The sequence below is a fragment of the Chamaea fasciata genome, unplaced genomic scaffold, assembly GCF_029207755.1.
Source record: "Chamaea fasciata isolate MVZ Bird 193981 ecotype frontalis unplaced genomic scaffold, bChaFas1.0.hap1 SCAF_1, whole genome shotgun sequence".
Classification (NCBI taxonomy): domain Eukaryota; kingdom Metazoa; phylum Chordata; class Aves; order Passeriformes; family Sylviidae; genus Chamaea; species Chamaea fasciata.
In genome coordinates, this window is record NW_027094086.1 from 97809234 (window position 1) to 97821951 (window position 12718).

The following is a 12718-nucleotide window of genomic DNA, read 5'->3' on the forward strand; positions in this document are numbered from 1 at the left end:
CTGCGTAGACCAGGCTATGGTACTAAAATTGCTTTAGTAGTCTATTATGTCAATTGCTTGATAAACTCTGAGGCAATGAACATTATTCAGAATATACACCCACTTTTGTTTTCTTGTTCTGGTCTAGGATGCTACATCTGGGGCCTCAACAATCTCACCCAGCCCCTGTGGGGAGGGGTGAAGAATGATTTTTTCCAACTTTTCAGGCATGACACAGCAGTTTTTGAAAATATGGAATACCCTCTGGATGCCAAGGACAGCATGATGTTGTTGTTAGTCCTGCTTTGTCTTCTCTGCACGGCCCGCACCATGCTTAGAATCAAAACACTACATGGTGTGATACAGCGTGTTCTGAAGGAAGAGGAAGAGGGAAAAAGAAGCAGAGCAACAATATCAGTGTCTACACAGAGTGTCACAGAGGAGAAAGAAGCCAAAAGTGAGGCAACAGTGTCCACATCTATGCAGACTGTCACAGAGGAGAAAGGGAGTAAGGGTGCCATCAGCATCTCCACACAAACCATCACCGAACCGGAACAGCCTAAACCAGTAGCAGTTGCCCCCGTTCAGAAGAAGAAATCAAGGACCAAATCAGTCCGCATAGTGACTGATGAGGGTGCAGCAGGACCTTCACAATCAGCAGAAGAGACAGAGCCAGAAATCATCACTCGCTCTCTATCTCTGGGTGAGCTGCGTGACCTGCGAAGGGAATTCACCCGCCAGACCAACGAGTCCATCCTGACCTGGCTGCTCCGCATCTGGGACGCTGCAGCCAATGACACCATTCTGGATGGAAGTGAGGCCAGGCAACTGGGATCGTTGTCCCGGGATGTGGTCATTGACCAGGGGATTGGGAAAAGCCAAGAACCTCTCAGCCTCTGGCAGCGACTGCTAACAAGTGTGAAGGATAGATACCTTTGTAAAGAAGACCTCCAAGTGCACCAAGGAAAATGGAACACAATAGAACAAGGTATCCAATGCCTGAGGGAATTGGCTGTGTTGGAAATCCTTTTTTCAGAAGATGAGAGATTTCCTAAAAACCCAGATGGTGTCCAGTGCACATCACGGATGTGGTTGAGATTTGCACGGCTTGGACCCGAGATGTACTCACGTTACCTGGCAACACAGCAATGGAGGGAAGGTGAGGACAGGGTAGGTGTCTTGGCTAATAAACTAAGAATTTATGAGGACACTGTCACTGCCCCAGTTCGTACCCATGTCTCGTCTGTGGAAACAAGACTGGCTGAGCAAGTCCGGAACTTGATTGAAGAAGGCCATCAGAAACTGAAAAAAGAACTTAAGGAAGAAATTTACCATATCCAGCCAGAGCCAATGAGAGTCTCTGCCATTAGGAGCAGGCGCTCCCCAGCCAGGGAGAGAGGATACACACCACGAGGTAACCTCTGGTCTTTTCTTCGGGAGCATGGAGAAGACATGAGGAAGTGGGATGGAAAACCCACCTCCTCCTTAGCAGCCCGGGTACGTGAACTGAAAAGAGAAACACCTACCACAAAGAGTCCATCTAGAATCAATGTTGCTCCGGTCTCTCGTGCACAGAACTCCAGACAGTACAGGAATGATGATATGACTGATCCTCTTGAAGGAACCTCAGAAACATATTTACAAGAAGAGAGCAATGTATGCCATGACCAGGAATAGGGGGGCCCTGCCTCTAGCCAGGTAGAGGAAAGGGACAATCGGATCTACTGGACTGTGTGGATCCGATGGCCTGGAACATCTGACCCACAAAGATATACGGCTCTGGTTGATACCGGTGCTCAGTGTACTCTGATGCCATCAAGGTACGTGGGAGCAGAACCCATTTCCATTTCTGGGGTGACAGGAGGATCCCAGGAGCTGACTGTACTGGAAGCTGAAGTAAGTCTAACTGGGAAAGAATGGCAGAAACACCCCATTGTGACTGGTCCAGAGGCCCCATGCATTTTGGGCATAGACTATCTCAGAAATGGGTATTTCAAAGACCCAAGAGGATACCGCTGGGTTTTTGGCATAGCTGCTCTAGAGACAGAAGGCATCAGACAACTGAGTACCTTGCCTGGACTCTCAGACGACCCCTCTGCTGTGGGACTACTGAAAGTTGAAGAACAACAGGTGCCGATCGCCCGAGCAACAGTGCACCGTAGGCAATATCGCACCGACAGAGACTCTGTGGTCCCCATCCATAAGATGATTCGTGAGCTGGAGAGCCAAGGGGTGGTAAGCAAGGCTCGTTCACCCTTTAATAGCCCTATATGGCCCGTGCGTAAGTCCAGCGGAGAATGGAGACTGACAGTGGATTACCGTGGCCTGAATGAAGTCACACCACCACTGAGCGCTGCCATACCAGACATGTTGGAGCTTCAGTATGAGCTGGAATCCAAGGCAGCAAAATGGTATGCGACCATTGATATTGCAAATACCTTTTTCTCCATTCCTCTGGCAGCAGAATGCAGGCCTCAGTTTGCCTTCACCTGGAGGGGCATGCAGTACACCTGGAACCGACTGCCCCAGGGGTGGAAGCACAGTCCCACCATTTGCCATGGACTGATCCAGGCTGCACTGGAAAAGGGTGAGGCTCCAGAACACCTGCAATACATTGACGACATTATCGTGTGGGGAAACACTGCAACAGAAGTCTTTGAGAAGGGAGAGAAGATCATTCAGATTCTCCTGAAGGCCGGCTTCGCCATCAAGAGGAGCAAAGTCAAGGGACCTGCTCGAGAGATCCAGTTTCTGGGAGTGAAGTGGCAAGATGGACGGCGTCAGATTCCCACTGAAGTCATCAATAAGATCACAGCAATGTCTCCACCGACCAACAAGAAGGAAACACAAGCTTTCCTAGGTGCCATAGGCTTCTGGAGGATGCACATTCCCGAGTATAGCCAAATCGTGAGCCCTCTCTACCTGGTTACCCGCAAGAAGAACGATTTCCACTGGGGCCCAGAACAGCAGCAAGCTTTCGCCCAGATCAAGCAGGAAATCGCTCATGCGGTAGCCCTTGGCCCAGTCAGGACGGGATCAGAGGTAAAGAATGTGCTTTACTCTGCAGCCGGGAGCCACGGTCTGTCATGGAGCCTTTGGCAGAAGGTGCCGGGTGAGACTCGGGGACGACCACTGGGATTCTGGAGCCGAAGCTACAGAGGATCCGAAGCCAACTACACTCCCACAGAGAAGGAAATCTTAGCCGCCTATGAAGGAGTCCAAGCTGCCTCAGAGGTGATTGGTACTGAAGCACAGCTGCTTCTGGCACCTCGACTACCGGTGCTGGGGTGGATGTTCAAGGGAAAGGTTCCTACCACACATCACGCCACCGACACCACGTGGAGCAAATGGATCGCCCTGATCACGCAGCGCGCCCGTATTGGAAACCTGAATCGCCCTGGGATTCTGGAAATTATAACAAACTGGCCTGAAGGTGAGACCTTTGGATTATCCTCTGAAGAAGAGGAGGAGCAAGTGACACGGGCTGAGGAAGCCCCACCATATAGCGAGCTACCAGAGAGTGAGAGACGATATGCCCTTTTCACCGACGGTTCTTGCCGAATTGGAGGTACTAACCGGAAGTGGAAAGCTGCTGTATGGAGCCCCACACGACGAGTTGCACAAGCTACCGAGGGAGAAGGTGGATCGAGTCAGGTCGCAGAGCTTAAAGCTGTCCAGCTGGCTTTGGATATTGCTGAACGAGAGAAGTGGCCAAGGCTCTATCTCTACACTGACTCATGGATGGTAGCTAATGCTCTGTGGGGATGGCTGGACCGCTGGAGAAAGGCCAACTGGCAGCGCAGAGGGAAACCCATCTGGGCTGCTGAGATTTGGCAAGACATCGCCACCCGAGTAGAAAGGCTGACCGTGAAGGTTCGACACGTGGATGCGCACGTACCCAAGAGTCGGGCTAATGAAGAACATCACAACAACGAGCAGGTGGATCGAGCTGCCAAGGTGAAAGTATCTCAGGTTGATCTAGACTGGCAGCACAAAGGAGAATTATTCCTAGCTCGTTGGGCTCATGATGCCTCTGGTCATCAAGGGAGAGATGCAACATATCGATGGGCTCGTGACCGAGGGGTGGACATTACTATGGACAGCATCTCCCAGGCTATCCATGACTGCGAGACCTGTGCTGCGATCAAACAGGCCAAGCGAGTGAAGCCTCTGTGGTATGGCGGACGATGGTCAAAGTATAGGTATGGGGAAGCCTGGCAAATTGACTACATCACCCTTCCCCAAACCCGCCAAGGCAAGCGCTACGTGCTCACCATGGTGGAAGCAACCACTGGATGGCTGGAGACCTACCCTGTGCCTCATGCTACTGCCCGGAACACCATCTTGGGCCTGGAAAAGCAGGTCCTGTGGAGACATGGCACCCCTGAGAGAATTGAGTCAGACAACGGGACTCATTTCAAGAATGGCCTCATAAGCACTTGGGCCACAGAACACGGAATCGAATGGATATACCATATCCCATACCATGCACCAGCTGCTGGGAAGGTGGAACGCTGCAATGGACTGCTTAAAACTACCCTTAAGGCACTTGGTGGAGGGACCTTCAAAAATTGGGAACAGAACTTAGCGAAGGCCACCTGGATGGTCAATACCCGAGGGTCCATCAATCGAGCTGGTCCTGCCCAGTCTGAATCCTTGCATACAGTGGATGGAGATAGGGTCCCTGTGGTACACATGAGAGGTATGTTAAGAAAGACTGTTTGGATTAATCCCACCTCGGGCAAGGGCAAACCCATCCGTGGGGTTGTCTTTGCACAAGGACCTGGTTACACTTGGTGGGTGATGCAAAAGGATGGGGACACCCACTGTGTACCACAAGGAGACCTTATTTTAAGTGAGAACTGTGTGTAGGATTTCATTATATATATATGTGTGTGTGTGTGTAGTTTAAGGAAGGTATTGATTTGGGATGATGTAGATGGTAATAGAATAAGGGGTGGATAATGTCCTGGGTTGAAGTATATTCTATCACCATCTTCATGAACTGTTGAAACCAGGTGAGGCAGTGCTCCATGCCTCCTCCACTCTGGCTTGTCTTCTGTTAATGGGCCATCAGCACCTTTGCTACACAGCTCACAGATAACCCCCTCCTGGACTACCTCCTGTTAATGGGCCCATCAGGCCTTATCACATGACTCACCATCCCATTGTGGGATGCTCCGCCCAGAGGGAGAAACCAAGCATTCCAGCCTGGATATAAGCTGAGACTCTGAACACCAGAGGGGCGCTTACCCACTGGATTCCCAGAGGACCCGAGCTACCAGACCTTTCTACAGGATCACTGCTTCAGGAAGACCCTGCTTCAGGAAGACCACCTCATCTGGACTGCTTCCATCACCCTGCTCAGGTTGTATTCTGACTCTGTCAGTGGTCTTTTGTATTATTGCATCGGTTTTATTTTACTTTCTTTCCTTTTTTTTTTCCTATTAAATTGTATCTCTGACTTGGAGCCTCTCATTTGTTTTGCCTTCAAACTACTACACACTTCCTTGTTTTCACAGGGGCGACTGCTGTTAGTGTACGATAGCCCTGAATCCATGTGCCTGCCTTCCAGAGGAAATTAAAAATCCATGAGTTCTTCACCTTATTAAGCCATAAAATAAACTGGATGACAGTTACAGTAGCTTTAGTTATGGGGCCCATATTTAGATAAGGGCTTGCAAATGGCAGAAATACAGCCACAACTACATGCCACCCAAACCAGGGAAAACTGGACCACATGATGCTGTCCAACAAGGTTTCTATACACAAGAACTTAGGTCACTAAAGAACTGCTATTCCTTTTTCCTCTCAATGCTCTTTTGCCCCACTTGGGCGCCAAAATCTGTCTCAGTTTAGATAGACAGGTATCTGCCAGGGAGGGTTGGAGTCTCCCTTGAAATGTAAGCCCCTCTCCCCCCTTTTCCAAATTATCATAAATTTGCAATTAAAAGGCTGTCAGGCAAAGATTTGGGAATAGGTATAGCAGTTCTTTACTAGGGATATAAAAATACAGATGTTGTAGTACAGAAGAATAAGCAGACAAATAAACAAACAAGAAATCCTAGAAAACCCTGACAGAGTCAGAAATACAACCTGACACCCTGTTGGTCAGGGTGTTGGAAGCAGTCCACAGTAAGCCCTCCTGGAGTGGCAGATGTGGTTCTGTTGGAGTAGAGATGGTCCCTTTGAAGAGAAAGGGTCCAGTAATGGTGAGATGGGACCGGTCTTTCTCCAGGGATCCGGTGGAAAAACTGGATACCTAGTGGGACTGTGGCTTCTTTTTATTTAGGTTAAGATGGTTTGGCTCCTCCTCCTTGTTTGGAGCAGCTTACAATAGTGCACTGTAATGTGTAATGTCATTGATGAGCTCTTAATGGTCCATTAGCAGAAGACATTCCTATGGAAGTAGTGAAACAATGAAGAGAGATAAGTAACACTCCGCCATTTGATAAGTGACACTGACCCATTTGGGCAAAGATAAGCAATTTTGCTCTACTCAGATGGAATAGAATAATATGCTCTTTACAAAACTCATGACATAGGCTCTCGGGGTTGGTTTTCTTTTCCCGAGATTCAGGTGGTGGTTTGAGTGAGCCTTTTTTGCCCTCTGAAGGCCCCGATCCAGACGCGAGAAAAAAGCAGAGTCTTCAAGGTCTTTTTCTCTTTGGTTTCTAGCGTTGTTTATCATTTTCTCATCTTACAATTTTCTCTGTGCCCGGCTGAGATGTTCACAGCTGCTTGGACACAGGACGACTCCCCCCCGCGATGGGAGGTTGCTGCCTTTTATACAGATAACTATGTGTATATTATTTACAATTATGTGCCAATGCCTAATACCTATATTAAAGGGGTCAACTCTACTCGGACCCAATCTCCTTTAACTACTTTGTGCCACCGTCACCCAAAGATGAACGTCAGGGGAGATGGAAGAACTCAGGGCAATACCCTAAATCCTCCATCTTGTTCCCCATGCACCTACATACTAAGAATCCTAAAACTACAAAATTTTCTACCCTGTGACACACTACACAACTGTCTGTCACATCTTTGTGACTTGTAATTCTCCTCTCAGTGTTAGAAGCTTTTTTCCATGGACTTAAGTCAAAGACGGTGTCTCTCTGGGCTCTATGCCTGGGTCTACAACCCCCCTGTACAGATTCCAGACCCCCCTGTACAGATCTCAAACCCTCTTGCTCGAGTCCCAGACCTCTCTGCCGAGATCTGTGGCCTCCCAGGGTGCCCAAATGAATGTCCTGGACTCAAACAATAGGCCAGCTAGCCTGACCCCAGTACCCAGTAAGGTAAGGGAGCAGTTTATACTGAGTGCCATCACACAGAACTTACAGGATGGCCAGGGTACCAGACCCAGCCAGCATGGATTTAGGAGGGGTAGGTCATGTTTGATCAACCTGATCTCCTTTTATGACCAGGTGACCCGCCTGGTGGATGTGGGAAAGGCTGTGGATGTTGTAGATTTGGACTTCAGCAAGGCCTTTGACACTGTTTCCCACAGCATACTCCTGGAAAAGCTCGCAGCCCACAGCTTGGACAGGAGCACTCTTGGCTGGGTTAAGAACTGGCTGCGTGGCCAGGCCCAGAGAGTGGTGGTGAACGGTGCTACATCCAGCTGGTGGCCAGTCACTAGTGGTGTCCCTCAGGGGTCTGTGCTGGGGCCAATTCTGTTCAATATCTTTACTGATGACATGGATGAAAGTATTGAATCTTTCAGTAGTGAATTTGCAGATGAGACTGAGAGCATGCGTCAATCAGTTGGAAGGTAGGAGGGCTCTGCAGAGAGACCTGGAATGGTTAGATGGATGGGCAGAGTCCAATATGATGACGTTTCATAAATCCAAGTGCTAGGTCATGCATTTTGGCCACAATAACCCCCTGCAACATTATAGGCTGGGGATGGTGTGGCTGGACAGTGCCCAGGCAGAAAGGGACCTGGGGGTACTGGTAGACTGCCAGCTGAACATGAGCCAGCAGTGTGCCCAGGTAGCCAAGAAGGCAAATGGAATCCTGACCTGTATCAGGAATAGTGTGGCCAGCAGGAGCATGGAGGTCATTCTTCCCCTGTACTTGGCACTGGTGAGGCCACACCTTGAGTGCTGTGTCCAGTTCTGGGCCCCTCAGTTTACGAAGGTCATTGAGTCGCTTGAACCCGTCCAGAGGAGGCAACAAGGCTAGTGAGGGGCTTGGAACACAAGCCATATGAGGAACGGGTGAGGGAGCTGGTGTTGTTTAGCCTGGAGAAGAGGAGATTGAGAGGTGACCTTATCACTCTCTGCAACTTCCTGAAAGGTGTTTGTAGTCACATGGGGCTTGGTCTCTTTCACCAGGCAGCAACTGGCAGAAGGAGAGGGCACAGTCTCAAGCTGCGCCAAGGGAAATAAGGTTGGATATTAGGAAAAAGTTTTTTATGGCAAGAGTGATAAAGTATTGGAATTGTCTTCCTGGGGAGGTGGTGGAGTCACCAACTCTGGATGTGTTTAAAAAAGACTTGATGTGGCACTTGATGCTGGGGCTTAGTTGAAGTTTTTGGGCATGTGTTGGACTTGATGATCTTGAAGGTCTCTTCCTACCTAGTTATTCTGTGATTCTGTGATAATGAGGAAATACACAGGAGGTGGGAGCAGGGACAGGCCACATGGAATGAATATAAAGAAGTTGTCAGAGTAACTAGAAATGAGACAAGAAAGGCCAAGGCCCATCTGCAACTAAATATGGCCAAGGATATAATGAACAATAAGAAGGGCTTCTTCAAATACATCAAAAACAAAAGGAAAACCAGAGAAAATGTGGTCCCATTGCTAGATGTAGAGGGCATCTTGGTAAAAAAGGATGCAGGGAAGGCAGAGTAACTGAATGCTTTCAATGCATCAGTCTTCACTGACATGGCCAGCTCTCAGGAATCTTTGACCCAGGGGACCAGGGTAAAAAAACATTGCAAGGAAGACTTTCCCTCATTCAGGATTTAGAGAATACATACACAGCTTTGATGCCTGCAGGTCTGTGGGTCCTGAAGGGATGCACCCACGGGTGCTGAGAGAGCTGGTGGACACCACAGAAGGGCCTTTAATGGTCATATTTGAAATGTTGTGGAGATTAGGAGCGATGCCTGAGCACTGGAAGAGCATAAATGTCACCTCCATCTTCAAAAGGGGAAAGGAGGACTTAGGGAAATACCAGCCACCCTAACTCAATTGCTGGAAAGGTGACAGAGTGCCTCATTCTGGAGGCCATCTCTGTACATATGGATGACAGGAAGGAGATCAGGACTAGTCAGCATGGATTCACTAAAGACAAATCATGGCCTTCCACGATGACAAAACTACCTGGATGGATGAGGGGAGAGCAGTGTGTATTGTCTACCTCAACTTCAACAAGGCTTTGACACTGCTTCTCACAATGTCCTCATAGGTGAACTCAGGAAGTGTGGACTAGATAAGTGGATAGCAAGGTGGATTGAGAACTGGCTGAATGGCACATGTCAGAGGGACAAAATCAGTAGAAGAGGGTCTAGCTGGAGGCTTATCTTTAGTGGTGTCTACCAAGGGTCAATATTGGGTCCAGTATTGTTTAATTTGTTCATCAGTGACCTGGGGGGAGAGGCAGATGCCTCCTCAGCAAGTTCACTGATGACTTAAAGCTGGGAGGAGTGGCCAATACCCAAGAGTGTTGTGCTGACATTCAGAAGGATCTTAACAGGTTGGAGAGGGGGGCAGAGAAGAACTGTCCGAAGTTCAAGAAAGACAGATTCAGAGTCCTGCACCAGTACAGGCTGGAGGCCAAACCACTGTCAAGCAGCTCTCTGGAGAAGGACCTGTGGGTCCTGGGGGACAACAAGCTGTCCATGAGCCAGCAGTGAGCCCCTTGCGGCCAAGAAGGCCAAAGGTACCCTCGGGTGCATTAGGAAGAGCATTGCCATCAGGTTGAGGGAAGTGATCCTGCCTCTCTACTCAGCCCTGGTGAGGCCACATCTGGAGTGCTGTGTCCGGTTCTGGGCTCCTCAGGACAAGAGTGACATGGAGCTCCTGAAGCAGGTTCAGCAGAGGCAACAAAGGGTTCTGCCTTGAGAAGATGACTGAGAAGTGACTTCATCAATGTATATAAGTATAGGAAGGGTGTCAAGAGGAGGGAGCCAAGCTCTTCTCAGTGGAGCCTGCTTTTGCCTTTTTCTCCCAAAATCCTATCTCTCAGGTAGCAAACAAATTTGGCAAATTTAAAACCACCACATAAATGGTGCTGTGACTCGGATAAGCAAACCTAAACCACAACAATATGCTTTATGATGAAACTCCTTGAGCAAGGAGGTTGGACCTGATGACTGCTCTGGTGGTCTCTTCCAACCAACTTCTTCCTTCTGTGATTTTGAGCGGTTGCTGGTGCCAAACATACCCTTCAGAAGGTATTCAGGCAAAGTCAGGATTCTGGTCCCAACCACCATCTGTCTTCAGCTGCCTTGGTCTGTAGCACGTCTCTCCCACAACTCTCCCAGAGGATATGGTGGACTACCCCAGGTCATCCTTACAAAACAGCTTATAGACTCTTCTTTCCCTTCTGGAAAACATTATACTAGAAAACATTATGAAAACATTGTTACTCAGAATTTCACTTATGTATTATTATCTCATAAATGATCAACAGCCTAAGATTAGAGAGCCTGAGAATCCCTGTTTTACAGAGCCCCTGAGACTCTCCAGCTGTCTTAGATTTTATAGGATCCTACCTCTCTTCCTCTCAGACTTTATCTTTTTTTATGTACGTTCTAAACAATTATTTATTAATTTTATTAATCTATTAAATATTTATTAATTTATCCCTCCAAAGGTCTTCATTGACTGTGACAGCAGTTTCACACAGGTCATGAACACCCTGCTGAATTGTCACTTTCTCCCTGTGAATCCTGAGAAGAAAAGTGTAAGGTACTAAAAACCCCAAATTAAGGTTTGAATTCAAAAAATAATATTTTTTATTATATTTTTCTTCCAGATTTGCCTTCCTTATTTATTTCTTTCCAAGTCTGAAAATCCCCAGCAAGTCTGACATAAATCTCCAATGCATCTGTTTTTTGCATTGCATATGATAGTTCATGCTTCACTGACAACATTCCATCATCTAGCAGTGCTAACTATGGATGAGTGTTTATCTTTACAGATGTTTTAATAGGCATTTTAGTGTTTTGACACATTTCCTTCCATCTTGTTTATCTAGGGGTTAGCAGTGACATGTCTAATTCATACTGAGTTGTTGTATTGAATTTGTTGCTGCCTCACAGTACTAGCTCCTTTCTGCCTAGCAGAAGAACAAGACATCCTCTTGCTTAAGTAGTCCCACCAAGATTCCCTGATTTTTTTGTTGGGTGTAAAGCTTTACCTGACAAGTTGACTGCACTACAACACAGAAAAGAACTGAATCTGAGAGTCTGTAATAAAAAAAAAAATGTCCTGTTGTAGAACAGGATGTGCACAAAGTATTCTATCACCATCTTCATGAACTGTTGGATCCAGGTGGGACAGTGTTTTCCCAGACCCCTTCCTTCTGGGCCATTATCTTCTGTTAATGGCCCATCAAATGCCTTGCCCGTGACTCATGGATAACACACTCCAGGAGCTATCTCTGTTTAATGGGCCATCAAGGACCCCCTGCATGACTCATCATCCCATTGTGAGATGCTCCGCCCAGGGGGAGGAACGAAGCCTTCTCACCTGGATGTAATATGGGGTTTGGGAGAGTACATGCAGCCCTTACCCACTGGATTCCCAGAGGATCAGAGCTACCAGACCTTTCTACAGGATCACTGCTTCAGGAAGACCACCTTATCTGGACTGCTTCCATCACCCTGCTCAGGTTGTATTCTGACTCTGTCAGTGGTCTTTTGTATTATTGCATCTATTTTATATTACTTTTTTTTTCTTCCTTTCTTCCTACTAAATTGTATCTCTGACTTGGAGCCTCTCATTTGTTTTGCTTTCAAACCACTACACCAACCAACAAAATATGCCCAAAAACTCTACCAAAACAACACAGTGGAGTTCCCATTGGAGAAGTAAAGAAAGAGTAAAACTATAAACTAAGGGAAAATAGTAACAGAAAATTGCCTGCACAGTCATGAAGCACATAGGGAGAATCATTTATTAATCTTCCAGTCCTAAAAGAAATCTACAAACTCATTCCAACCAGATGCTTTGCTGATGCTATCCCTGGATTTTCTTCACTATAGATAGGTACCTACTGTCCAGGAGATGGATCAGGTGGGCAAGTATCATGTATGACCTTCTCTGTCTTCTTTGTAAATTCCCAAGACAGACAGGATTCCTGTTCCCAATAGACATTCTGGCACAGAAGTGTGGTCCCAAGCAAAGGGACCCAGGCTTCCTCTTTTTCACATTTGTAGCCACCTAAGTGTCTGACTCGAGTTCCTCTTTCTTTTATTTACTCCTCAGTTCTCTCTGTTTCTCTCTCCACCTCCTGTCTTTATATCCGTATTTTTGTCAAGTCTATGTCTCCTCTTTCTTCCATTTTTTTTTTTGTTGTTGTTGTTGTTGTTTTTTGTTTTTTGTTTTTTTTTTAAATTTTGATAAGAAGAAACTGTATGTTTTGCATAACATTTCCAGTGACAATACAGGCTCTTCAGTTTGGAGATGCTAGATTCCTCAGTTTCGGAGAATTCAGAAAGTGATGGAGTAAATGAATGCATACTACTTTTTCATTAAATCCTGCAGTTCTAGAG